Below are 27,460 nucleotides of genomic sequence, written 5' to 3' on the forward strand. Positions count from 1 at the left end.
TAAGCCCCATTGAGCACAGTTAAGTATTCTTGCTATCTGAGCCTTGGTTTGACATAAGCAGAGAATAATTTTATTTTAGCCACACTTAGAATTCATGACAAGTTCACTTTCAAACACTACAACTCTGATGGCATTGCTGTCTTTACATAATGCTTCAATTCCCTTTTAAGAGGTTACAGTACCTGTCTGGGTTTGACAAGTAAAGCTAAAGTTTTGGTAACTCCAAAGGTGTACCATCATTGGAAAGGAACTGATGAAAGGTTTAAAAGAATTATGTGAAAAGCGCCTTATTACTTTCTTATCAGAATGCAGTTAAATGAAAAGCAGACAATTTCATTACTGTCAAGAAGCACATGTTCAACTATACATTTCTATAGCAACATCTCTATCTATAGCAACACTTCACTGTTTAATTCAAGATACAGATCACATGAGGAACATGTTTCATTTGCTTATTCTGTAGGCAATTCCTAACCCTGCTTAGAAGTGATATCAACATACAGACATTGATGAGAAACTCAACATGACAGTTTGTTGGGTGGAGGAGAAAGAATCATGATTCAAAAATAGTAACATTATAGTTTACTACTAAGGAATAACGCTAAATCTGGTATTTAACGTCCTCCTCAAGGATGTCCACTCTTAAGCGATTTCACCAAGTTCCTTGGGCTACCTTGTCAGCATCTGTCTCATCCTCAGAATCCACCTTGCGCTCCTGAAGATCACAATGTCTTTATGAGCATTTTTGTGACTTCCTAGAGGGCATATGCTTTCTTTTTATTCTCTAGTTCTAGTTGCTGTTTTCTTTCTTTTTAAAGATTAATTTTCCATCTTTGTTGTGTGGTCCCTGGTTCATGCTATATTGATCTGAAAGTGAAACCCAATACCTTTTCTTAAATTTTGCCAAACAAACTACTCACACAAAGGCATTTGAGTAGATGGATTTGGCAAAGGTTTGAAAAAATGAAGGCACATGGCAGCAATAAGAACCATTTCAAAATCAAAAGTTAGACAGTCCTGGTTTTAAAAGTCTCTTGGCTATTTCAGTAATGAGGTGCCATCTGCCTGTTGTATTACTTCACCTTCTCTTTTCCTGCATCAGTATTTTTCCACTTTTCTAATTTCCCTTCCTTCTTCTTGAGCACCCCAGACCCACTTTAGCTCTCTCATCTACAGCCTCATTCCAGCTGAACCTCAGGTTCCATCTACTCCCTAAATGGTTCCTTAAGTTTTTTTTTTTTTTTTTTTTAATTTGAGTAAAGGTAGATTTATTTAGAGAGATACATCGAAAGACAAGAGAAAGGCCATCAGGTGTGCGGGTTGGGTGCTCAGATTAGAGTAAAAGTAGGTACACACTCCATAGACAGAGTGCAGGCTGTCTCTGGAGAAGGAGGGGAGACAGGCCGTGAGGGGCAGTGTTGCCTGTTTTTTATGGGCTTTGTTAGCTTCATATGCAAATAAGTGGAAGGACCAGGCTAACTAGCCTGGGGAAGGGGCTGGGATTCCCAGGAAGTTGGCCATTTCCCACTCATTGACCTTTTGTGGCTAGCCTTGGGACTGCCATGGTGCCTGTGGGCATGGTATTCACCCTGCTAATGTATTACAGTGGGGTGTAATGAAGCTCAAGATCTGCTAGAAGTCAAATCTCCCACCATCTTGAGCCTCAAGGCCTACTGGGGGTTGAATCTTTCACCATTTTGATGTTAATTGCTGTGGCATTCCTTGAATGGCTGTGCCCTGCCCCTTTCTTGTCTCATTCCCCTCTCAGAGATTTTACTCCTGTAATTTTATGGGGTTGCAGAGGGGCGAAGGTTCGTCTTCTGAAATTGCTTCCAGGCCAGGCTGAGTATTGATCCAGGCAGGTGTTGATCCTGCCTATCAGGGAGTAAAAATCTCTGAATGTCTAATCTAGGGGCCTCAAGGGCAGGACAGCCTTTTGTTTTTGCATCCGAGGTTTGAGGATGTGGGTTGGAGTCCTCACATAGCCATCGTCTGAGGTGGGACTGCTGTAACCCACTGCTTCCATTGACTTCTGATGAATGTTCTTAAAGATGAAGCCCCTTTGTAATAGCAGTTTGACAGTCTGTAATGAAAAAAAGACTTAAAAGACATGGTTAAACACCTGCAGTTGATAAAGAGACTTGTTTGTCATTACTAGAATTATGACTGATTATATTTAACTTAACATATTAAAAAAAAAATCTTAGTTAACTTAATATCTAAGATGCCTCAGGTTTCCTTTAAAGCATCTTAAAGTTAGCTGGGGCTACAAAGAACTTTAAGAATTTGTTAAATATTGAAAATCTTGATTATGAAATTTTTTAGTATTTCTTTTTTATGAAACTCTTTTACTGAAAACATGCATCTTACTCTTTCACTGTATATTCCCTTATTGGGAAGAACTTTAATGAGAGCTCTTAGGATACTTACCCCATCATACATGGATATCAGAACAATTTCATTCAAGGTCAGTGTGATCATCAGTGTTTTTGGCTTGATAATCATAAAGTCACTGGTAGCCTGGCTCAAATTCTAGATTGTCTATTCTCAGTGCCATTTCTGATCTGTTTTAAGTGGAAAATAACCTTCCTCATAATATGATTTTCAAAGTTAGTAAGTTCTCAATACATCCTAAGTTCCTTTCCACCCTTTGTCTATACATTTCATGGGTTCAAAATTGTATGATCAGAAAGTCATTTCCTCTGAGCCCATCCATCCCCTGGTGGTGTCCATGTGCTGATTACAGTCTTCCTGTCTATACTGGCACACCTGACGGGGGCAAGCTTTCTTCTTCCTCCCACTCATAGACTTGGTTTTGCCACTCTTTCTTGCATTTGGTTGGGGTTGAACACCTTACCTGCTTCGTGCTGAATTATTTATCTGTCATCATTTCTTTCTTAGCACTGTCAGAGCACTGTCAGGTTTGTGGACAGCTGAGGAGTTGGGCTGTATTGCTGGGATGGCAGGTGGTGTCTCAGTGGCCAGTGCTTGGATAGGCAAGGCACCAGTTACGCCCGCCTTGTGGGCCCTGATGAATGTAGCTTCCTGACTGCTCCAGCTGTGGCTGTTCTGCCTCACCTTACGCCTTCTTGAGTTCTCCCCTTCCCTGTTCCCAGCCTGTATGTCTACAGTAGTCTTCCCTGTCATAGGCTTGCTAACTCTAATTCCTGATTAACTGTTGTCATGAGTTTTCTTTTTAATCACTCTTTTACTGGTATCTCATGAAGTCATCTAACAAAATAATGCAGTACAATTAGGGTGTATTTGAGAATGATTTCAAAATCCGTTGAAGTTCTCAGAATTTACTGCAGGTATGTACTGTACATGTAGAGTGCTTAAACAGCAGATACTAGCACAGTGGAAACTAATTACATAGCTGGAGTAAGAAAACAGTGAAGTCCAAAGTTATAGGTTGTCACTTCGGTTTTTAGTGCCTTGTAATAGGAGGGGAAAGCTTTAGTGTGTGGAAAAGGTGCTTACAGTGACTTGTGTTAAAATTTAGATTCGTATATACAGAGAATAAACTGGTGTTTTGCCAGAGAGGAGGGAAGTGGGGGTTTGAGTGAAATAGGTGAAAGGGATTAAGAGGTGCAAACTTCCAGTTATAAAATAAGTGAGTCTTGGGGATGTAATGTAAAGCATAGGGAGTATGGTCAGTAATATCGTAATAACTTTGTATGGTGACAGACAGTGTTTAGATTTATCATGGTGATCAATTGGTAATGTATATAAATGTCAATCTGTATGTTATATACCTGAAATTAATGTAATATTGTATATCAACTATATTTCAATAAAAAAGAAAAAGAAAAAATTCTAACTTTAATAAATTAAATTTAAAACCAACTCTTTAAGCTTAACTTACAATTCTTATTTTTAAAATAAATCCATTTTTTTTTGCTTTAATTACTGTTCAATTAGCTTATAGATGTATCAGACTAAATTCCCTAGATTTTAATACAATTTAAATAGTTGATTAATGAATGCCTTTAGCTATCTCACATTAAAATCTTAAATCTTTTGTATTTGATTCTCTTAAGAAAATTAAATACAGAGTAAAACAGATCTGTAATTTGAACAAAAAGGACTTCATAAGCTCCTAAATGTGTCTTACGAACCTAAAAGTCTCTGTATATGGATTTAATAAATTATGTTTTCCTTAGCTGCTGTTTTAAACAAAAATTACATATATTTTGCATTAATATTGTAAGTGTAACTCATGTTATCTTAAAATTTTTTTTAAAAGTAAGTCTAATACTGTAACAGTCAAGACTCCATTTAGAAACTACAGCTACTGTGAGTATTTCACACGGAAACCTATTGAATATAGGGGAAGTCCTTGAAAGAGCTGGGAAGCAGGGCATAGCTAGAATTACTGAATTGGAAAACAAACCACAAAACCTGCTGTCCAAGGACCAGAGATTTCCTGTGTCCGTGGGCACCTCTGCTGCCCAAACTTTGTCTCAACATCCATAAAACTGAAGGCTAGACTCTGAATGCCAAGTTCAGGTACCACATCCTCCTTCCCTTTTGTTTCCACAATACTATTTGTTAGGTGGGTACAGTAGCAGAGGGTGTCCTCTGTTTCTCTTCTACCTTTCATGGCTCCTGAGTTTATATCTTACTGGCAGAAATGATTTCATACACAGAGTCTTAGCTGCCAGGGAGTCTGAGTGCTGTGATTTTTATTTCTTGGTTTTTAAGAATGGAGGCACATGGAAAGGTAGAACATAGCCTAGTGAACCACACAGCCTAGTGAACCAAAGACTAGAAGGGTGAGAATTCAAACATGTAAACAAACATAGAATGCAAATAACCTTTTTTTTTTTTTGAAATGGAGGTACTGGGGATTGAACCTAGGACCTCCTGCATGCTAAGCATGCACTCTACTACTGAGCTATTAACCTCCCCCACAGCAAGTAATCTTTTTATTGCCTGATGCAGAGAAATAATTCCACCAGTAGTGGAACTAAATTTGTGTTATAATGAAATATTTTTCAACATGGTTTTGCTGAATATTGTTCCTTCTATGTGTTTTGAGGTAGATATTCTCTTTAGGAAAGTGAGATTTAACTCTTGAAAATTACTCTTTCTGTTGAGATAATAGACTTGCAGATCTTCTTTATCTGGTCCATAATTGTGATGTGCATGTTTATCCTGGCAAGTTAATACTGGATTTTACAGACATGGTAGTATTAGATATCGGCTTAAGTAATAATTGCTCTCTTAGCAATGGGGTTTGTTCCTCTACTAAAATTACTGACCACTCTTAGGTTTTTTTAGTCAGCTGTTTATGTATATATTTACACCTCTACTGGACTCTAAGCTCCTTCAGGACAAAACCATCATTCTATATTCTTACAGTATCCAGCAGACGTGCGGTGCACATTGTAGATCAGTGCTTTTCAAACCTTTTAAAAAACTTACTCCATTTTCCCTCAACATAAACATCTTATTCTTTCTTTGAATGTTATTTAAAATTTCAAAATAAACTAAATGTATGACTCAAATCCAATTTTTAAAAATGCTAATTTCAGAGGAGAAACATTTTGATCTTAAAGGCTGTTTATCTCTTATTTTGCATAATATCAAGATGCTTATTGCACTGCCTGTTTTCAATCCACTTGATATCAAATGCTTATGTTGTACTTATTACATGTCAAATATTGTCTTAAATACTTTGGATGTGCTAATTAATTAGTTATCATGGCACTCCTATGAAGTTGGTACCTTCATCATCCTCATTTTACAGATGAGGAAACTGAGGCACTTAGACGTAAAGTCACGGGCTGAAGGTCACACAGCTGGAGAGTGATGGAGCTGGGATTCAAATCCAGGCAGTAGGACCCCAGACTCCACACGCTCATCCATCAGGCAATGTTGTCTCTGAGTCTTTAATCAGATCCTAGATGCTTTGAATGTACTTTCTAAAGGTACATACCTCTCCCCACAGAGAATCATCATGCTCAACAGAATAACAGAAGTGCTTAATAATGAGAATCAAAGACAAAGATTAAATTTACTATTTATTCAGTACTTTTTACTGAACACCAAAAATGTAACAATGTACATTATTATGCAGGTTGTGTACATTTTAATTTGTATTATTATTTTGTTACTCTTTTTATTTAAGTGATTTTTCTAATATATCTAAATTTTTAATTTCAATTTCTTTTTCCTCCATCAAAGAAAATGAAGGCGAAGGGAACTGACTTTTATTCCTGGCCCTTTCTTTGGTTATCTATCAATTCATTTTCACAGGGCAAGATCATAGTACCTAGTGATTGTTGGCCAACAGAGTTGTGTCTTGTTCTTCTTCCAAATATATGCATTTACATTTAGATTTGAATTGATCAGAGTAGACCACTGTCACATACCAATTTTTAAAAAACTTTTTCATAAACCTTTTATTTTATAATGGATTTAGATTTACATAAATGTTGCTAATATAGTGCTGAGAGTTCCAATACACACCATACTGTTTTTTCCTATTATTAACATCCTATATTAGGTATATTTGTCACAATTAACAAATCACTGTTGGTGACCTTATTATAAGCTAAAGTCCTTACATTACTCAGATTTCTTTAGTTTTTATCTAATGTCCCTCATCCATTCTAGGATCTTATCCATGATACCATATTAAGTTTAGTTATCATGTCTCCCTGGGCTCTTGTAGGCTGTGACAGTTTCTTAGATTTTCCTTGTTTTTGATGACCTTGACTGTTCTGAGGAGTACTGGTCAGATATTTTGTAGAATGTCATTCAATTGGGATTTTCCTGATGTTTTTCTCACGATTAGATTGTGGTTATGGATTTGAGGGAGGAAGGTCACACAGGTAAATACCATTCTCACCGAATTGTGTCAAGGGTACATACTATCAACATGATTCATCACTATTGATGTTAACCTTGATCATGGCCACGGAAGTGTTTGTCGGGTTTCTCCACCATAAAGTTACTCTTTAACCCTTTTTTTCCCAATGGTGTTACTGTGTGTAGCCACACTTGAGAAACTGGGAGTTATGCTTCATCTTTTTGACAGTGGAGTATATACATACGTTATTTGAATTCTGCACAAGGTAACTTGTGTATTCTCTTGTATCTATTTTTGTCTATTATTTATTTAATCACTTATTTATATGGGCATTATATTTATTTATATTTTAACTCATAGTTATTTTATAGGTTTGGTTATAATCCAATACTATTTTACTTAATTTCTTGTTCAAATTGTTCCATCTTTGGACATTTGGAGCTCTTCTAGTTGTCCCTTTGACATACTCCTTCATTGTGGATTTTTTTTGGGGGGGATCACTTCTGAACTTTCTGATACTACATAATGCTTTTCCAGGATCATTTTATATTTTCTGCCTCAGTCCTAGAACCAGCCATTTCTCCAAGGAGCCCTGTTCCCTTTAATCAGAGAACGATACTGGAAATCAAGATCCAGATGCTAGGTATGTTCCTTGCCACTGGAGTGTCATTGTTTTTAGGCCCTTTCAGATGACAGGGCAAGAAAATATGTGTGCACAGTAACTCATGTATGCACACATATCTGTGAGTACTTTCATACACACTTGTATTAGTTTCTTAGGGTTGCATTAACAAAATATCATCAACTAGGTGACTTAAAACATAGAAATTTATTTTTTCATCATTTTGGAGGTCAGAATCTTGAAATCAAAGCATCAGCAGAGCCATGCTCCTTCTGAAGGTTAGGGAAGGAACTTTTCAATGCCTTTCTCCTAGATTCTGCCGGCCTCAGGCATTCCGTGGCCTGTAGCTGCATCATGTCAATATTCCATCCTCATATAGCATTCTCTTTGTATGTCTTAACATCATCTTCCCTCTGTGTGTGTCTCTCTGTGTCCTTTTCCATTTTTCAAAAAGTATCCTGGTTGGATAGGATTAAGGCCCACCCTTAAGAGATACTAGGGGATAGGACACCCAAACGTATCTTTTAAGGGAGACAATTCATTTTGTAACAGTATCTACCTGCATTTATATTAAGCTAACTTAACATCTTTAACTCTGATTCATTACCATGTAGATAATGATAGTCTCCTCCCCTTGCTGGTCTGTCACTTCTCAATCCAACAATGAAAAAGCCGACTCCCACCTGCCACCATCCATTTACATAATTGTTCAATTCCAGTATGCAGGTATGGGGGTTTCAGAACTATTAACCCTTTCCCCAGTGAGAAACAACTTTACCAACTAGAGTCCAGTGCTTGGTTCTTCCTCTTCTTATAAGGACACCAGTCATATTGGATCAGAGGCCCACTCTAAGAGACAGCTTTTTAAACTTAATCATCTCTTTGAAGACCTTATCTCCAAATACAGTTACTTTTTGGGGTTGTTACAGGAAAAGGAAAATAAGAATTACCTCAGTTCTTAGTTACATGAAAAAAGATTTTTCACAAGAGGCAAAAAGCGTAATATAAGCAAGATTTTTATTAGTGAAGTAAAAAAATAGTGAAAGATAGTGCACTCCTGAGAATTGGGAGCAGGCCAATACAAGAGAGGAAACATGGCGCCGTTCCTTTGTTTTTCCTGTTTTTATATCCTGGTTTCATGATTGATTGATTGATTAATTGACTGATTGACAACTCAGGTTCCCTGCACTCTGGTTGACAGCTCAGGTTCCTTGTGTTTTGAATTGTTCTTTCCCCTTCCTCTTCCCCTGCCCAGTGCTCATTTCTGTCTAACTACCTAACAAGGTGATAGGGGTTGAGATTTCAGATATGGATTTTGGGGGATTACAATTCAGCTCAAGCAGTCCTTCAGCTACTCAACCCTCCTTTCACCTCCCAACGCTACCAATGACTGAACTCTTTAACATCCATTTAGTTTTGGCTTTTCCAGAATGTCATTTATGTGGATTCCTGTATTAGCAGCTTTCCAGACTGGCTCCTTTCACTTATAAATATTTATTTAAGAGACATTCATGTCTCTGCATAGCTTGATAGCTCATTCTTTCTGTTACTGATTAGTATTCAGTTTTATGGATGTATCATAGTTTGTAAATCCATTCACTTATGGCTTTTGGCAATTATGAATAAAGCTGCTATAAAATTTGTGTGCAGATTTTCGTGTGGACAAACAATTTCAAGTCATTTTAGCAAATACCTAGGAGCATGACTGGTAGATTATATGTTAAAACTGTATTTAGAGTGTGAGAAACTGCCCAACAGTTTTTAAAGTGGCTGCACCATTTTGTATTCTCACCAGCAATGAATGGGGGTTTCTGTTGCTCCAAATCCTTACCAGTAATTGGTATTGTCAACTTTTTGGGGTAACAAGCATTCCAAAAGATGTGTAATACTATCTCATTGCTGTTTTAATTTGCATTTGATTAAAGACTTATGATGTTGAGCAAATTAAAACAACAAGCAGAGTTCCAGTTTCTCTGCCAGCAACTGTTACTGTCAGTTACGAGGATATTAGCTATTCTAATAGGTGTGTAGTGGTTTCTTAGTGCCTAATGGCAAATGATCTTTTGTGGTGAGATATCTTCAGATCTGTAGCACATTTAAAAAATTGGGTTTGCTTTCATAGTGTTGAGATTTAAGCATCCTTTGTAGGTTTTGGATAAAAGTCCTTTATCAGATTTATGTTTTGCAAATATTTTCTCCCAGATTGAATTTGCTTATATTTTGTTGTGAATTACAAATGGCAAATGGACATACATACATGAGATTCTTAGTATTATCTGAATGAAAGAAATTTTTGAAAATGCAGATTTCCTAGAGAAGTTGTTGGCTAGAGCCAATTGAATTGGAGAATTATAGAAAAATGTGATTTCATTCTATGTTACTGATTACAAAACCTGTAAACTTGATTTCAGCCTCTTTCAATCTAATGAGGCTGGTATAATTTTTGTCATTTCTTAGTTTAGGAAGCTGACCATTCACAGTTTAAGAAGGGTGTAAGTAAATTGCTTAAGATCACCCAGCTGATAAGTGGTGGAACTCTGTTTTATGTCTGGATTTTTATGCCTTAAAAGTCCATGTTTTTCCCACCACAAATGGATAATCTTGCTAAGAGTAGGAGAGATGGCAAGTTGATATATTAAAAGCCATAAAGCCAATCAGGAGTAAAGTTTCAAAATGAAATATATTTATTAATGATATCTGTATTAAAACCATCTGTCTAAGGTATGTAGTCAATGCTACACATGTATATATATGTATAACTATTTTTTAATACTCAGCATATAAAATATATGTTATAAATGCTGAGTATTAAAAATACACAAAATATGTATATAACTTATGCAATATATAATATACCTTATATATTACTATAATTTATATTAATTATGCTATTACTAACATATAACATTAATACATTATATATTACATATGCTGAGTATTGAAAATAAACTTCCTAAGCCTCATTCTAGTGAAGAAGATTGGGGATGGCACGTGGTCATTTACTATGAGAAACTTATATAGAGTCTATACAACACAATACTATGCTTCTTTTAAAACTGAAAAAGTTTTTTGTTTCCCTGAACCTCAAACTCATTTTCTCGGACACAGTGTTCTCTTATTCAGCAGTGTCTTCTGTGGAAATTATCAATGCAACACTATTAATCATTTAGCAGCTGGGATAAGAGAGAGCTTTTAGGAGATCTGGGTTGATGTACAATTCAGAAATAATAATTTGCTCATTGTGCTGCATGAGATGCCTGACACTTCATTCAGTGAACCAGAGACACATCTTACATTTTTTTGCCCTTCTAATTTCTGAAATTGGAATGCTTAGTGTATGTTTCTTTAATAGGCCTTATCATATTTATAATTTAGTGCTATGAGAACAATATGTGACACTCTTTTGATGAAAGATTAAAGGTAAAATGAAAGAAAGTTAGCTTTCAACTCTGTTGAGGTGGTTCATTTTTTGTCAATTAATGCAAAATAGCAGGGAAATGTTTAACTAAGTTTTACAAAAGGAACTGGGCTTAAAAAAATGTCCCTTTAAACTAAAAAGTTTCGAATATGTAAGATGACTGTGAATTCATGAATATGGAATCAGCTTATTAAATTTTATTTTAATATCACGAGGTGCTGTGTTTATTGTATGGTCAAAGCTTATATGCTGAGACATTTAATATAACAATAAGACTATAATCTGGACACACTTTTTAAGAATTAGTTATATTACTAATGCTTGTATTTAGAAAAAAATGAGTTTATGTGAGATAAAAATACTTGGAAAGTTGTGGATGACATTCATTTAAGTAGAGGATGAACATTTGCGGTAATCTCATATTAATTGCCCAAAATAAATTTGTGTTTTGCTTATGAAAGTAAAATTATTGACTCAGTTCAGTTTTTTAAATATTGAACTTTAAAAAAATCAAAAATTTTTCTGGTAAAAAATCAGAAATTGTCCTTTTCCCAAGTGAGTCCTTCTTTCCATCAAGTCTTCTCACATGTGTAAAGCTCTTTAACAAGCAAGACAGGGCTCTGCCCTTTCAGTGATTCTCCCAGCAAACAGCCACAATCTTGAAGGATTACCTCAGCTGTTCAGGTAATCTAGAAGCTGCACCTGGTGGAGCCCCATGCAAGGAGGGCTAAAGTCAGACAAGTCAAGTCTCAGTGCCATCACATTAGTCTGTAGCTTGTCACAGTCTAAAACCACAGGGTCACTGAAGAGTGTAAGTCCTTGGAAAGAAGTGACACCAAGTAGTGGCTAGAAAGCCTGGAGTCAAACTATCTGAGCTGAAATTTTGGGCTCCATCATTCACCACTGGCTGACCTCAGGCAAGCTACTTAACATCTCTGTGCCTTACTCTCTTCATATCTGAGTGCAAATAAAAGTGGTACCTATCTCATAACATTTTGAGTTAAATGAGTTAGTCCACGTTGCTGTGTGGTAGGAGTAGTCCTGGAAGCACCGTATAAAGCGTACACTCACAATTTCTGTTGTTCACCTTCTTTCCACATTTCCTTTGCTGTGTCTCTGCCTGCTTCAGAAAATAGAAGATGATGGTTTGCTTGCGTAATATAAATTTGAAAATGTCTTGTGGTGTCATTTTCCAAGGGGAAAAATACTTTCTAAAATTCCAATTACAGTTGATCAATAAACCTTTATAACTAAATAAAATTTAGATATTCTCATTCACATTAATTATCTGCTAAGCTTGAAAAACAATGGGAAAGAGCTCCTGTGTGATGGAAAAATTATGAACTCATTAGATTTCATTTGCATTGTTGGGAGAAATTTTAAATCTCATATTTAATTGCATTTTATCTTTTGTAAGACAGAGCATTAGAATTAAACATCAAGTCCCGCTGCAGAATAAGAGGAGCTCTAAGAACTCTTATTTGATTAACAATAATTATTTGCTAATTATTAACGATGTATTGCTCCACCTATCAGTTATTTTAAACATTCCAAACATTCCATACTTAATTTGATTCATACAAAGTTCCTCACATCCAGCTCCTACCTAGCTTTTGACCCATATGAATCAAATTTGTTTCCATTTCCAGTTAAGACATACTTTGATTCGTGACTTCATCACTCATGAAGAGTTTAAGTTCCTCACAGGTGTTTTGACTGAGATGGAGGTAAAAGGTCATAAAGAGGTACAGTGTGGCACCTGTGTCATAGCCACAGCGAATGTTCTAAAGAGCAGATATATGTCATGGTTGTGGCTTGCCTGATACAGGTATTTTAGCACATATTCTCTTTGATAAACATAAATGTTTGTTCTAAAACACTTGAACATAAACATTAAATAATGGACAGATAATTCAAAAGAAAACCTTTAAAAAATATTTATATCATTTGAGAACATTAATTTTTAACAGTGATTCACCTTGATCTTGCCCAACCTTATTTGTAAGATCCCCAAAGAAAAGTTTGATTGCTTCTCTCTCATGTGATGTTAAAGCACCAGTTTTGTGACCTCTGTTTCCATCATCTCACGTCCTTCTGACTCTCCTGTCCTTGCCTCCCTCCCTCTCTCACTTATAAACATCATTGTGCTAATGTTGGGCCCACTTGGATAATCTAGGATAATCTCTGCATCTCAAGATCCTTAATTCAATCACATCTGCAAAGTCTCTTTTGCCATATAAGGTAACATTATTCATAGGTTCCAGGTATCAGGACGTCTTTGAGGGCACATCATTCTGCTCACCACAGGGAGCAATGCCAAGAGTGGGTACTGACACCTGCATCTGTGTCAGGGGCTGGTCCCCTACTCAGTTCTCGCTCCTTTTTTGTAAATACCAATTTTTATAGATTTGAAAAGTATCTATTCATGACTCAATAATTATGCATTAGATAAATTGCTATTTACCAGAATGACATTGTTAGTTACATAGAGGTCACCAAAAATATTGTACATAATTGTACAAAATTTTTATTCAAACTCATATCTTAATCAAGGGAGAGATGAATCCAAGTTAAAAATGGAATAATAAATAATTAAAAATCAGGCTGTAAATGTCAATATCAGTCATTTTAGGTAAATCTAAATTATTATTATAAATACTGTTTTTAAAATAAAATACAAGTCAGTATTTTTGAAAAAACAAAATGATGAAGCTCAGAGCAGAGCAATTAAGCTAAGACAGCCATGGGTTCAAATTTAAGCCATGCAATATAATAGTTGAAAATAATGTTCTCACATGGTTAAATCGTTGTTCACTGATGATGGCAATTTGAGAAATGAAATGTAAAAGCATATTTTAAAGAAGTTATGATAAACATTAAGACAATTAAATTCAAATTGTTAGCTTTGTGAAAATTTCTTGTGAATAATAAAAAAAAAATCCATGAAATGTTACAGAAATGTAGAAATTCACTTTTCTATAACGGCTCCACTTTTCTAACAGCTAGTATCAACTCTATACTTGAGCTTGTCTTATGCAACAGAGTGAAGCCACTTGGTTAATTTCATTGTAGTAAACTTGGTGCGATAATTTTAAAATCAGAGTTGGAGTCCTTATTGTCAAGTGTCCCAAGCTAGGTACCAACTGCTCGTGTCACTCCCTGACTGGTCTGTGGTGCAGGTGTACCCCAGAGTTGACTTTTGAAAGTGGCCCACTTGGGGACCAGCTGGGCATCTGCCCTCCTGCTTGCCCTGGGGCATTCTAGAGAAGCAGTCCAAAGAGCGTGACCCCCAAAGTCCTGCTGATACAGGCTTTATCTCTGCCAAGCTGTTCTTGAAAGCTGGCAAAGCCAGCCCCTTTCTTCTTCTGCGCCTTCTTTCTACCTTCCAAACTGGCTCAAGTCCTGTTCCCCTAAGAAAACATACGTATCCTCGCACTTTTGTGAAAATCTTTAAGCATCCTCTCCCTCTCTTAGTTGTAGCTCTATAGGTACGCTGTGTTGTGTTGTAGGGGTGTGTGTGTGTGTGTGTGTGTGTGTGTGTGTGTGTGTGTGTTACATACATGCTGGTACTTGCTCTTATATCATACTTGGGCTTATTTTTCTTTGGCACAAATTGGCTAAGCATCAGCCTCCATGATGGCTTTAGATGAGAAGTGATCATTACGCTTCTGTTCCAAACTGCAAGGGAAATTCTTGGGGTGGGGATGATCTGGGCCGAGGCACAAGTCACCTCTATATACAACAATTAAGCACGCTCCCCCCCACCCTCCCCTTTCCTGTGCCTGGCTGCGGGCCAAGATTTGCCTTCTTTCAGTTTTACTTATGGACTCACTTCAGGTGGTTGGGGGAAGACAAAACCAGTTCTTTGGTTTTCTTTACTGTTTTAGTTTTACATCTTGCAGGATAGTGTAGAGTTTAGTTATCTGTAATTTGGGACCTAACCTCCACAAATAGATGGGGATAGTTGCAAGGGAAGACAAGATGACCTAGGGCTGGTAGTTGATTTTTCTTGATGACAAGTTACCTACTAATGTCACTCCATTAGAGCTCTGGCGGTCAACAGTGTGGTACTGACAGAATAATTAATGTGCAGAAAATGGAAGGGTCTATGCATTGATGGCTCTGAATTAAGCATATACTAATGGAGGCCCACTATAAACCAGTGCTGAAGGGATGTCTTTGTTTAATTAACGCATGTAATGGGGAAAAGTTATTTAAAGATAGATTGAAGAATTAAATGGGAGAAAAGTATGAAGGAAAAGAACTCTGAAGGTCATCAGGTTTTTTTTTTTTTTTCCAAAAAAACAATATTTAGCAATGAAAGTGAAACATCTTTATTTTCTGAGGCTCAAAAAATTTACCACCCAAAGACTGCCTTTGAAATTACTCTTGGAGAAAGTCCTCTAGCAAAAAGAAGAATGAATATAGGAGGAAGAGACACTATAGGGTGATAGCCTCGCAAGTATTAGTATTGTCTTAATAAGAACAACAGTAAGCAAACAGACCCCACAGCAATCTAGAATTAAAATTCCAGGTGATCCTAATATGACTTGGGCTACAAGGGATGTTGGACATCAGCGGGGGCTGAGAATAGTTTAAAGAAAATACATAAACATTAATAAATTTAAGAAACTGCTGGTTAATAATAAATGCAAATTTAGACTTTAATTAGAAGTAATCACATAGAGACAAAAAATAGCGTGTCTGTTATTTTATGTAAAATTCAAGACACCATCAATTGGAAAATACACCATTATTTTATTTACCACTGTGAAAGGAAAAATGCCGTCAGCTATGAAAAAGGGCTGCCAATCAAGACACAATGCTTTCTTAGTTAGAATTTTTATTCATATTGAAAGCAGTCTTTTAGACATTATCATCCTTATAAAACTACAAAAATGAAAACCAAAATAAAACCAGTAAACGTGTTCCTAAAACTTTTTCACACTGAGTCCAACTCTTCTAAGTGACTTTTTAGAGCCATTAATGTTTGTGTTTTTCTGCACAATATAATCCTCTGTGCTATAAAGAGTGGTAATGAAATATTTTTTTAAAGGATTTATAGAAGTAAAACTATCATGCATGGCAGGTGGAACTGGCCTCCCTTAGACTTCTCCCGAGGAAAGCTGCTGAGTATGTCCAATTCATCACCCACGTCAACCTCTTTCCCCGTATCATTTGGTTCCTTTTCTCCACTGTTTTCTCTAGGATTTTCTTCCAAACTGCTGACACCAGTCTGCAGGTTATGATGCTGGCACTTTTGATATCCCTGCGTGCTCAGGGAATGACAGCTCTGTCACAGCTCCGGCCTGGCCAACAGTGATCCTAAAACACTAATGACTTCAGACCCCCCTGATTTTCAAGATATTACATTACAAAATACAAGCATTTTAAAACCATGAAATATAACTTTCAGCTAGCAAAATAATAAAAAAAACCCCCAAAACTCAACCTTTCTAAAATAAGATAGGAAAGTAAGGAAAAAATAAAGATAATATGGTCATATAGAACTCTAAGCATTGCAAAGAAGAAAACCCCATCATAAGAATAATTTCAATAAAAATGAGTTCAACTCAAAAATGTAAATTAGAGACACATAGATTGGATTTGGAATAAGATTTAGCAGTATGTGGCTGTATTAGTCAAGACCCCCGAAGAGAAAAAAAATTCCAAGTATTTAGAGAGGATTTAATACAGGGAATTGGTTATATAGATGCTGAATGAACAAAGTACATTAGATTAGCAGCAGAAGCAAAAAAGGAGGAGTGATACTCTGAGATCAGTTAAGTTTGCAGACGTTTCTACACTGAAGCCCCAGCGTCCACACTTGCTGATGAACTGCTGGAGATGCTGTCACATCCTGTTTAGGATCCATCGAGAGCTGCCCCTTTGGCAGGGTTGGAGCAGCGGCCTACATGTGGCTACCACCAGTGCTGTCGCCACTGTTGCTCTGTCACTCCTGCTGCTGCTGCCACCACCCAAGACGCTGCCAGAAATGGGAAGCTGGCTGAGAGACATGTTCCCCTCCTCCACCTAACAAATTCCTATCAGGACTCCTGTTAGCAGAACTTGACAGGAAGCCAGTTGGTAAGAGATCCTGGGAGATGTCGGTTGCAGACTCCCAGCCCGCTTTCACACACAGCAGAATACAGAAGAGGCCTCGGACAAACATGCAATTAACTGACACCATTATCTACAAGACATGCATTTAAAACAAAGGGATATGGAACTGTTTATTTAGTCATTCACTCAACGAATATTTATAGCATGCCTTCGAAGTGTCAGCTCCTTTTCCAGCGTTGTGATACAGCAGGGAGCCAAACAGAATACTTGTTGCCTCAGGGAAGCCAGAGAGCACACAAAATGAGTAGTTAAACCTGCAGTATTTGGGGACATGATAAACGCTATAGGAAAAGTAAAGCAAGGAGGAGGAGTAGGGAGGGCAGAGGATTGCAGTTTATTAAAACAAAAGCCTAGAAAGTCGTCGTTGAAAAGGTGACATTTGAGCAAAGATGAAGGAGGAGAAGAAAGAAGTCAGAATGAAATGAGTAATATTTATTTTAATAATACACTGGTAAGGATTAAGGTGAAAGTGCAATAGGAATAAAAAAGGATGTTGCTGGTTGGTAAGAGGAATCTTAGATCTGGAAGATACAGTAATGTGGTAAGGTACATAATGTGTAGAATGTCAGTGCAGCCCAGAAACATAAACAGCAACAATGGCCAGAATAAGGAGAAATGGGGATGCCAAAAATTGTGGTTTAAATTGAAGGATTTAGCAGACAAAAACCCTTATTATAGTAGATTTGGGCAACACGGTAAGAAAATGTTAGCTTTGTGTAAAAAAATCCTTTATATTTGGAACCTAAAATAAATATTGCTTCTATTAAAGAGAGATGCATGGGAAATTATGAAATGCTGAATGCAATAAAAAGTACTACATATCAATATTTGTGAGATTTAACCAGAGTAGAACTTAGAAATTTGTATCTTCCAGTACATTTAACCAACACCGAGAATATTGGAAAACAAAGACATTAGCTAACCTCAAGAATATAGAAAAAGAGAAATAGTAAATACAAAAACTTAAAAATAGACTAAACATCTCTGAAGTAAGGAACCGAAACAAAAAAGTGTTAACAAAATTTTAAAAAATATTTCAAAATAATGAGAAAAAAAATCTTTGGTAAGACTAATCTAAAAAAAGAGAAGATACAAATAAACTACAGAACAAATGGAAAGGAAATAACAATAATCATGAGAAATGTTAAAGTAAAAAGGGCCTCACTAATGAACACAAGTAAATTAGCAAAACTACAATTAAAGCTGTTGCATTGTACTTACCTTTCTCCCTTAGAGTTCGGCAGTGACCCTAAGCAGAACCACAGGGGCTGTACCTCAGTGTAGGACATTGGTAAGAGCTTGTTAAACCACTTTTTCTCCTGCTTAGCTCATTCTCAGGTCCAGACTTCATGGGGAATTCAGAGAGATGCAAAAGTAGAGAGCTGGAGAGAAAGGGTTTCTTTAAATAGAGAACTGATGGAGTGAGGTTGTATTTCTCCCTACTCCCAAACACATGGTGAGTTCTTTAAGACCACCTGGGGGATTTGATTTGCGTGTCTCTTGGAACTTGGGAGACATAGGGCTAGTATTTCACTTTGTCTTGGAAAAATATTTTGAAGGTGAGACTGTGATGAGAACAAACCTGTGGTGGTAGAACTAACATTACCTAACAGTCTTTATAGAGCTTGAGGGGGCACTGGAGTGAATATGTGCTTCCTCTAGGCTCCTTCATTCCAAGAGGAGACATGAAGGCGTGAGAAAGCCCCCAGTGGTGAGTTTGTGTGGGGTGCACACCGGAAACCAATAACTAAGGAACGAGTCATACATAACTTGCTGCCCAGAGACAGAATGTCCAATATCAGGGACCTGTAGGTGGTGGCTCCCCAGAAACAGATCCTGAGTGAACCCCCTAAGTAAGTGCTCCCAGAAATAGTCAATATTAGTCATGGGCCACGCTCAAAAGCCATCACTAGTAGATTACAAGGGTACTGGTCAAGGGAGATCTTTTTGCCTTTATCTCTCTTCTTCTGTCTTCTTCCCTTCACCTCTGGTGACGTTAGAGTCAGCATAGTAATGACTGGAGGGAAAAAAAGAAAGAAGAAAAGAAGAAAAAGTCTCTGAAGACGAAAGAGAAAAAACTAAATCAGGCTTGAACTAAGCGAGGAGTGGTTGTTGAAGACAGTGCGACATTAATGTTAGCTGAGCATTTAACTGAATAACTGGCATGAACTTCTTTTGAAAGTTGGGACTGATTTTGTCATCATATCGTTGTGGTATTACATACGGAAAGACACAAACAGTAGTTTTCAGTGTAGCATTATTTACAATAGTAATAAGGAAAAAAATTAAAACAACTCCAGGTATCCATCATCATGTGAATAGGGAAATAAATTTTTGAAGATTTAGACAAAGGAATATTATACAGCATGTAGAATAAACTAGAGCTAGAAATAGAAACTGAAAGACTAAAGCTTGAGTGCTGAGTGGAAGTCATTTTTATTGTAAGGCAGAACCCAGTCCAAAATAGTAGCTAAACTTTGTTGGATGGGGTTTGAAGGAGGAAAATGTGGTTAAGTCTTTAAAAACTGAAAAATCTCGAATCATCTCTGTCCTGTATTAAGAAAGCAAAATCTCATACATATAACCCAGGAATCCTGCTCCTGGGCATATATCCTGAAGGAGCCCTACTTCAAAAAGACACTTGCACCCCAATGCTCATGGCAGCACTATTTACAATAGCCAAGACATGGAAATAGCCTAAATGTCCATCAACAGATGACTGAATAAAGAAGCTGTGGTTTATTTATGTTATGGAATACTATTCAGCCATAAAAATGACAACATAACGCCATTTGCAGCAATATAGATTTTCCTGGAGAATGTCATTCTAAGTGAAGTAAGCCAGAAAGAAAGAAAAATACCATATGAGATCGCTCATATACATCTAAAAAAACAAAACAAAACAAAAAAACATAAATACAAAATAGAAACAGACTCACAGACATAGAAAACAAACTTGTGGTTACCAAGGGGGTGGGAGGTGGGAAGGACAGACTCGGATGTCAAAATGTAGAATAGATAAACAAGATTATACTGTATAGCACAGGGAAATATATACAAGATCTTGTGGTAGCTCACAGTGGAAAAAAAAATGTGACAATGAATATATGTATGTTCACGTCTAACTGAAAAATTGTGCTCTACACTGGAATTTGACACAACATTGTAAAATGACTGTAACTCAATAAAAAAAAATTAAAAAAAAAAAAAGAAAGCAAAGTCTCAGAGTGCAGCTGGTCAGCTGGCAAAATCTGCAGTGGCTGGGGAAGGTTTCCATGGCGCATCTCATTTTGAACTTTGGGATTTTGGGTGCCTGGTTACTGTTGTTGTGTAGATGACTTTCTTGGTTTGGAATTATGACATCCAATTATCTTTTAGTAAAATCAGATCTGCCTCACTTTCAGCAGGCTAAGTACCAACATGGGCAGATCTCAGGAACACAATATTGAATGCAAAAAGCATATTGCAGAATCATTGGGTGGTAGGAGTCTTTATGTAAATTATGTAAATTTAAGAACACATGCAAAAAACGTGGCATACTGTGTTATTTAGAGCATATTTAAGAAGAATATTCTAGGGATGGTTATTAGCCACTTGTAGATTGTGTTTGCTTAGTCCTCCTAGACACTGAAATCAGAAAAGAAACAGCTAGGCACATATGGCTGACTGGATTTGTCTACCATTCCATCAAAACAAAAATACACGAGTAGCTGCTTCTCTCTGACAACAGTTTAGAGCTAGCACCACCAGGCACAAGCGCCTTGGCTGATTTGGTGAGTCAGGGGTTGGAATTTCAGGCTAGCGCGAGGCTGTGCTTACATGCTCTATTCGGAGCTCGTGAATTGACAATGCAGGAATGATGGCCCTGTCCTCCCTTCAGTATTTCCACATTCTGCCTTCAGTGCTGAAAAATAGAGACATGAAGCTCTATGTTAGAGCCAGACAGACTTCTCTGGAGGAGCCACTGCCTTTCAGGGATTTCTGGGGAGAACTCTAGGCATCAATATTTCCTTTTCATCCAGTGGCAAAAATTCAAGGACCCGGGGAATCATTCAAATATTTATAGGAGCTACCTGCCCATACCAATGCCTAGGCTCTCATCAAACTTAAAGAAAGGCATAGACCTTGTCATCAAAGGCAGGTACTTTTAAAAGATAAACAGCATATACTCTCATATATCTTTAATGCAAAAACAAATCTTCATATTTCTGCTAAAGTGTTGGTGTCCGTGGGATAATGATCTGTTTTCCTAGCTCAGGAAATAAGGTTGAAATTTATTCTTCGATGGGAAATTTCTTCCCCTTCAGGAAGAATGACCGGAGCTTGACCAAGCTTCCCGTGAAATCCTTGTCTGTCCTCTCTAGTTAGTCTTTTTCAGTAAGCAAAGCCACCGGTCAAGGTCCCCAGATCCCCTGCTGCAGCTGCCTGAGCCTCCCTGGGTGGGCAGACCCAAGACCGTTCTTTTCCTTGCCCTAACCCCAACCCTGCAAACCACAGGCACAGCAATTCAACTGCAGAAAACGTGCCCCTTTGCTCTTTTGCAAGGATCCGCTCTTTGCCATTGGATAATGTAGGTTGTATTTTCCTATGTTATTTACTTTGTTTTTAGATTTAATCAGTATTGTCAGAGGTTTTTATTTTCACAGCCAGACCTTGTGTGTTCTGTGAAAGCCCCTCAATGGACCTTTACAGCTTATGTGACCTGCTTTCTTTTTTATTTTCATCTCTCTAACTTTAAAAAACTCAACCCATTTCCTCCTTTCAGCTGTTTTAGTGGTGCTATGTAGAACAGGATTCAATACTCTTCCTAACTGTTTGCTGGCAGCCTTTTAAACTGAGTGTTTTAAAACTTGCTTTTGAGCCAGAGTTTTACTAGAATATAGTAATTATTCTTTCATCCTTGCTGCATATTGTCAATGAAATAAACCAGTGATTGTACAGAATGTTTAATAGTGATATAATTATTTATGGCCAATATGTTAATTTACTTAGTAGATATCTAATCCATAGGTACATTCAATAAATACCAACTCTTAGATTAGTTGATTCTGACTATATTTGTGTGCACCCAGTTTGTTAAAAACTTTTCAAATCAATTTAATCAGTCAACCAATTAGATCAGTTGAGGCAATATTACCAACCTGATATGATTGCCTGTTTTGCCTGAATATATTGTCAAATTCAAGCTATTAAAACAATAGGCTTTTTAATCTTTTTGTTGTGGTCCCCACCATTCTAACGGCTTTACGTGTAACCTGGATCACAGCCAGAAGTCATCAGAGCTATTCTGCCTTCCTCCACACTGATTCTGAACAATGGAAAATCAGTCATTATACTTAATTCCTAATCCTGTTGTCAAGCCATTTCACCACCTCCCACTTCATCTATATTGTTTCTTTCTTAGTGCCAGTGTTTTTGTGTCTGCTTCATGGAGTTTAACATTTCTGTCTTGTGAGACAGGCCCCCAGCAATCTCATGCAGAGGACTTAGAGGACAAAAACATCAGGCTCTTAATTCAAGATAATTAAATTGTTATTAATTAAATTAAGTAATATTATAATTTAATGTGTATTGATTAAACATTAATTGGTGTTAATTCAATTCATTATTTTTGCTTCTCCCTCCAGTTTAGTTCTGAACTGCAGGACTGTAGTCCCCACAGAGAAGGGAGTGTGTTCGCTCTAGCTTTCCCTGCTTCATGGCCTGCTCCGACCTCTGCTGCTCCTGCTTCCTCTGGGTCTGGACCTTGGGAAATAGTGTTTAGAAGGAAAGGATAAAGGCCTGCCTGACTGCTTTGCACTGTACCTTTCCCTGATGCTGGGGTGTTTTAGCAAGCTCCTTTCAATATCATCCTAGCTCTGCTAACTTCTGAGTGTTCACTTGGTCCCCAGAAAAAGTTACTACCTCTCTCTGTCAAGCTCTGAATTTTTAGGCTTTTCTCAATTACGCTATCTCTGTTCAACTATCAAATGTGCTCCACCCAGCCTCTAATCTTCACATTCATCCTAACTGGTGACAAGCACCTGTTTCCTTTCACTCCCAAGCTTCAGAGACATCTCCAGTGGTCTGTTCTAATCTTACACGGGGGATATGGCTTTTTGCAGCTTATCCATCATCTAACAAGAAATAAGAGGCCAGTCTTGCATTCTGGAAGATGTTGCCCCAAATATTGTAGCAAGGCACTCATATTCCCCTTCTTACTTGACTAGGAGAATGGGATAGAATGGAGAAGAAACACCAAGGCATTCTCTACTCCTGTACATTTCTTTTGAAGAATCTTCTCTCCTTTTCAATAAATTCTCAGATGTGTGATGGGATCCTCTAAAGGTTACTTGGGCTTTTGTCATGTCTTAGCAAGCCATCAACCTCAGATTAATTTAAATAATTTTGTGTTATGATAAATAATGTATTTTGGCTGAAACTAAATTGCTGTAAGCAACACAAATATGGTAATGATGATTAAGACAGATTCTGTTTTTATTTTATCTATACTGTGTGGGAACTTATTTCCCCCATTTCCTTGCCCTGTTCAAACTGCTAGGCACCACGATGTTCTTGGCCACTAAACAGACTGACTCAGTTCTCTTAAGGGTTCAAAATTTTAGTTTTTGATCCTTACATGACTGTAAACAACTGTAATTTAAGATTTTCCAACTTCATAGCAGTTATAAGATGTTCATTCAGCTAGTTAAGAATATCTTTGTTTTTTAGATTATCGCTGGATTGCAGACTTGAAATATGTAGATGAGCCCTAATTGAAAAGCATTGACATGAATCAAATAATTTTGTGTTCTTTTCCAAATATAATCACTATAATTTTTACAACATAAAATATTCCCTTGCAATTAGTCCTTTATGTGTCTGAGGATACTCTGGTGTTGTCAAAATCAAACTTGACCTTTAAAAACACCTGACCTGTTTCCTTTTTATAGAAGGCCACCCCTTTCTAACATTTTTTTTCTTTATGAGAGATATGCAATATAAATTCCATAATCATATTAGAAACAGAAGATAAACTTAGTTCTCACGGGTATCTTATCCCAATGTCCAAGTGTTTTTAAAACATTTTTGAAATGTTTTCTTACCTTGTTAAAGTAATTAGGATGCCTGATTCTTTTTTTTAATTAAAAAATTTTTTAATTGAAGGATAGTCTGTTTACAATGTTGTGTTAATTTCTGATGTGCAGCATAGTGATTCAGTTATATGTATATATGTATATTCCTTTTCATATTCTTTTTCATTTTAGGCTATTACAAGGTATTGAATATAGTTCCATGTGCTACACAGTAGGATTTTGCTGTTTTTATTTTATATATAATAGAATCAATAAATCTCAAACTCCCAATTTATCCCTCTATCCCACTTTCCCCCTGGTAACCACAAGTTTGTTTTCTGTCTGTGAGTCTGTTTCTGTTTTGTAAATAAGTTCATTTGTGTCATTTTTTAAGATTCCACATATAAGTGATATCATATGCTATTTTTCTTTCTCATTCTGGCTTACTTCACTTAGTATGTCAATTTCCAGGTCTATCTTTGTTGCTATAAATGTCATTATCATTTGAAGTATATCCTTGTAACTCTCAGGTTTGGAGAAGCATTCAGGTGGAAGAACGGAAAAGAAAAAGACGGTAAAAACCACCTCCCTGTTCCTCGGTCATAGCTGCTTCATCAGATGTTGCTTTCAAATGTTTCAGCACCAGATGAAGATTTTACTGAGCACATTAAGGTTCCAAGAACCGTACTTTCCATTTCACTATATGCTTCACAGTTTTCATATGTAGATATGCATGTAGAAGTCACTCTCAGTAGACTCAGGATGTTCAGATAAATCTGAATATGGTTCAGCTAGTTGCTGATAGGCTTACAAGGAAATTTTCTGTGAAATCCCAGTTCAAATATTTTGTAATAAATAAACACAAAAGAATAATGAATGGTCTTAACTAAATTTTACTGTTTGTTTTTTCTGAGCTCCACATGGAAGAAGATTTTCCAGAATAGATCATTTTAAAACCTATAAAAAAAAAACCCAGTAGGAAATCACTGGTTTCCCTTCAAGCAGCATAACTCAGGGTGTAGAGTCTTCTGGTTTTAATCTCTTGTGCTCGGCTCCAAGATGCTCCCGCTTCTTATTTGCAGCCTGTGGTCTTGATTTCGACAGTCTATGATTTGTAAGCATGCAGTGCGGGACACAGTGACACTGTGTGCCTCTTATCAAGGGTGCAAATAGAGGAAAGTGATTGCTTCCCAATGGGTTGGTCTCAAGAATTTGCAAATGTTGTAGCAATAACACCACCAAAGTTCCCAGGAAGAGCCTTCTGTGTTTGCTGTCGTGTATTTCTTGTTTTTCCTAGCTGGAAATTTAGTAATGAGTTTTATCTGGAATAGATGGGTAGAACTTATTTTTATTTTCATCTGCCTATTTCTACTTAAAATTAAATTGTGTTTGTACTATTTTCAGTGAGGAAATTGTTTTACAGTTGTTTATTAAGGTTATCATTTTCAATTCCCCTTTACTTATATTTACACTAGAAAATAACCCAGAAATATTTAGCTACAGCTGGCAATAAAAATTTTACATAATAGCCAGGCCAATAAAACTCTTTAGCTCCCAAAATAATGTTCATGCTAGTTATATAAAAGCTAGGAACCATGTTTGACTTTTTAAAAAACTGTCCTTGTGATCAATAACTAGGCATTTTAAAGAATTAACTGATTTACAAATAAGGCATCATTATTTTATAGTTTGAGTTATCAGGTGTAATTTACTTACTATAAGGCAATTTTTGGCTGATTTGAGCTTGCTTATTTTATATACAAAATCAATATTCACTATCACATGAGTTTTTCAGTGTGTATTGTCAAGGTGTATATTATACACTACGTTCAAAGCACTATACACAAAAAGGAAAAAAATATAGTCCATGAGAATTACGTAAGTGAAGTGAGTATCTTTAAGCCAATAGCTCAAAATAAGTGAGTCGCATAAAGCGACTAATCAAAATCAAAGGAGAAAAACATTCTTAGCACCATTCTCATTTTCTCTTGATAATTGGTTTTCTTTCTTCATACCTTTGGAATTAGAGGAGACTTAACCGTGGAAGAAAAAAAGGCACACAGAGAAAATGAGAACTTGACAGACCCACAGGATTAACATCGGCTTTCTCTCCAGATTTGTTAATGACAGACTTGCTCATAATGCCCGTAACTTTAGGAAATCTCATTCATTGGCAAGCCACTTTCAGTGTTCTTTGTGTTTGCAGCAGATTGTGTATATTTGACTGCTTTTCTTCCTTGCATTTTCTTTTTTTAAATACTGGTCTGATATATTAGCTTTGGAATGTTGAAATAAAAATTGTCTCTCCCTGGATTAGCCTTTGAAAAACCAGAGAAACTTTAAAATGGGGGGAGAGTTGTGTCTTTCTTTAATACTCTGCTCTGTGTGTGTCTCTATTATTTCTTTGCAAGCAACAATGAACTGAGTGTTTCATAGTAGATATCAGTAGACCCCTTAAGAGATGAACCACCACCAAAGGAGAAGTTCGGAACTCAGGAGTAATGGAGCAGGAATATCTTTGTACGAGGAATCTGGTCTATTCCCTTGGCTCTAGTTTAAAACTATTCCTCAATTACTCCCAAAGGCTAGCAGCCAACCCTGTACCTATGAATCCCCAGAGGAAATGCCACAATTCTCTCAAACTTTATAATTAGGATTTCCCCCCTATTTCACTTCTTGAATTTAATCCTTGATGATTACTTTTGTTTTGTTACTATAAAACGTGATGAAAGTAATATATTTTTTGGAGAAAATGTGAAGAACAAAGAAAAATAGGGAGAGCAATTAATCTCATTCAAAGATGGGTCAGTGTTAATCATTCTGATATGTGTTTTGCAAGATTTATTTGTATGTATACATGCACTTACCACATATGTTAATATCTTGGGGGAGTAGAGCAGTACAGTATATGCTCATAAATGCTTGTTGAATGGTCCATTGAAAAGTAGAGATCGGTTCAGGGCAAGTAGGAGACCAAAACAGAGTGAACGTAAAAGGCACAGATCTCAGGAAAATGAATGAGCGACGTGAGGAACTATTATATTCACAAGACTTCCTTTTACCTTCCATGCTGAATTACCCAATTTTTAGCTTAGGGAGTGTAGACATTGAAATCCTGATCTAAAGCCTAATTTCTGGAAACGGGAAGCGTGTTGACTAGGGCCGTCCTTGCCAGGGGCTGTCTCATCTCCTTTGCACTGTGTCTCATTTTGTTTAAGGGCAAGATACCCACTTTCCCTGCATGCCCCAGATATACAGTCTCCTCTTATCCTGCTCTCTAAGCATCTGACTTGAAGGAGTTTGGGGTTGCTTCATACAATTCTGTCACTTTGAGGGACAACAGTAAAATATCTGAGGATAGTTGACAGAATCGGCGTCGATCAAAGCATGAATCAAAGCAAAACTCGAATAGAGATCCGAATTTG

General features: G+C 36.8%; 1 long non-coding RNA gene across 4 annotated transcripts in view; it reads left to right on the forward strand.

Annotated features, from left to right (window-relative positions):
* The window catches only part of LOC105092261 (uncharacterized), a 231,035-nt gene that overhangs the window by 108,225 nt on the left and 95,350 nt on the right, over positions 1 to 27,460 (forward strand). The window lies entirely within an intron of this gene.

Source organism: Camelus dromedarius, chromosome 6, assembly GCF_036321535.1.
Source record: "Camelus dromedarius isolate mCamDro1 chromosome 6, mCamDro1.pat, whole genome shotgun sequence".
Lineage (NCBI taxonomy): Eukaryota > Metazoa > Chordata > Mammalia > Artiodactyla > Camelidae > Camelus > Camelus dromedarius.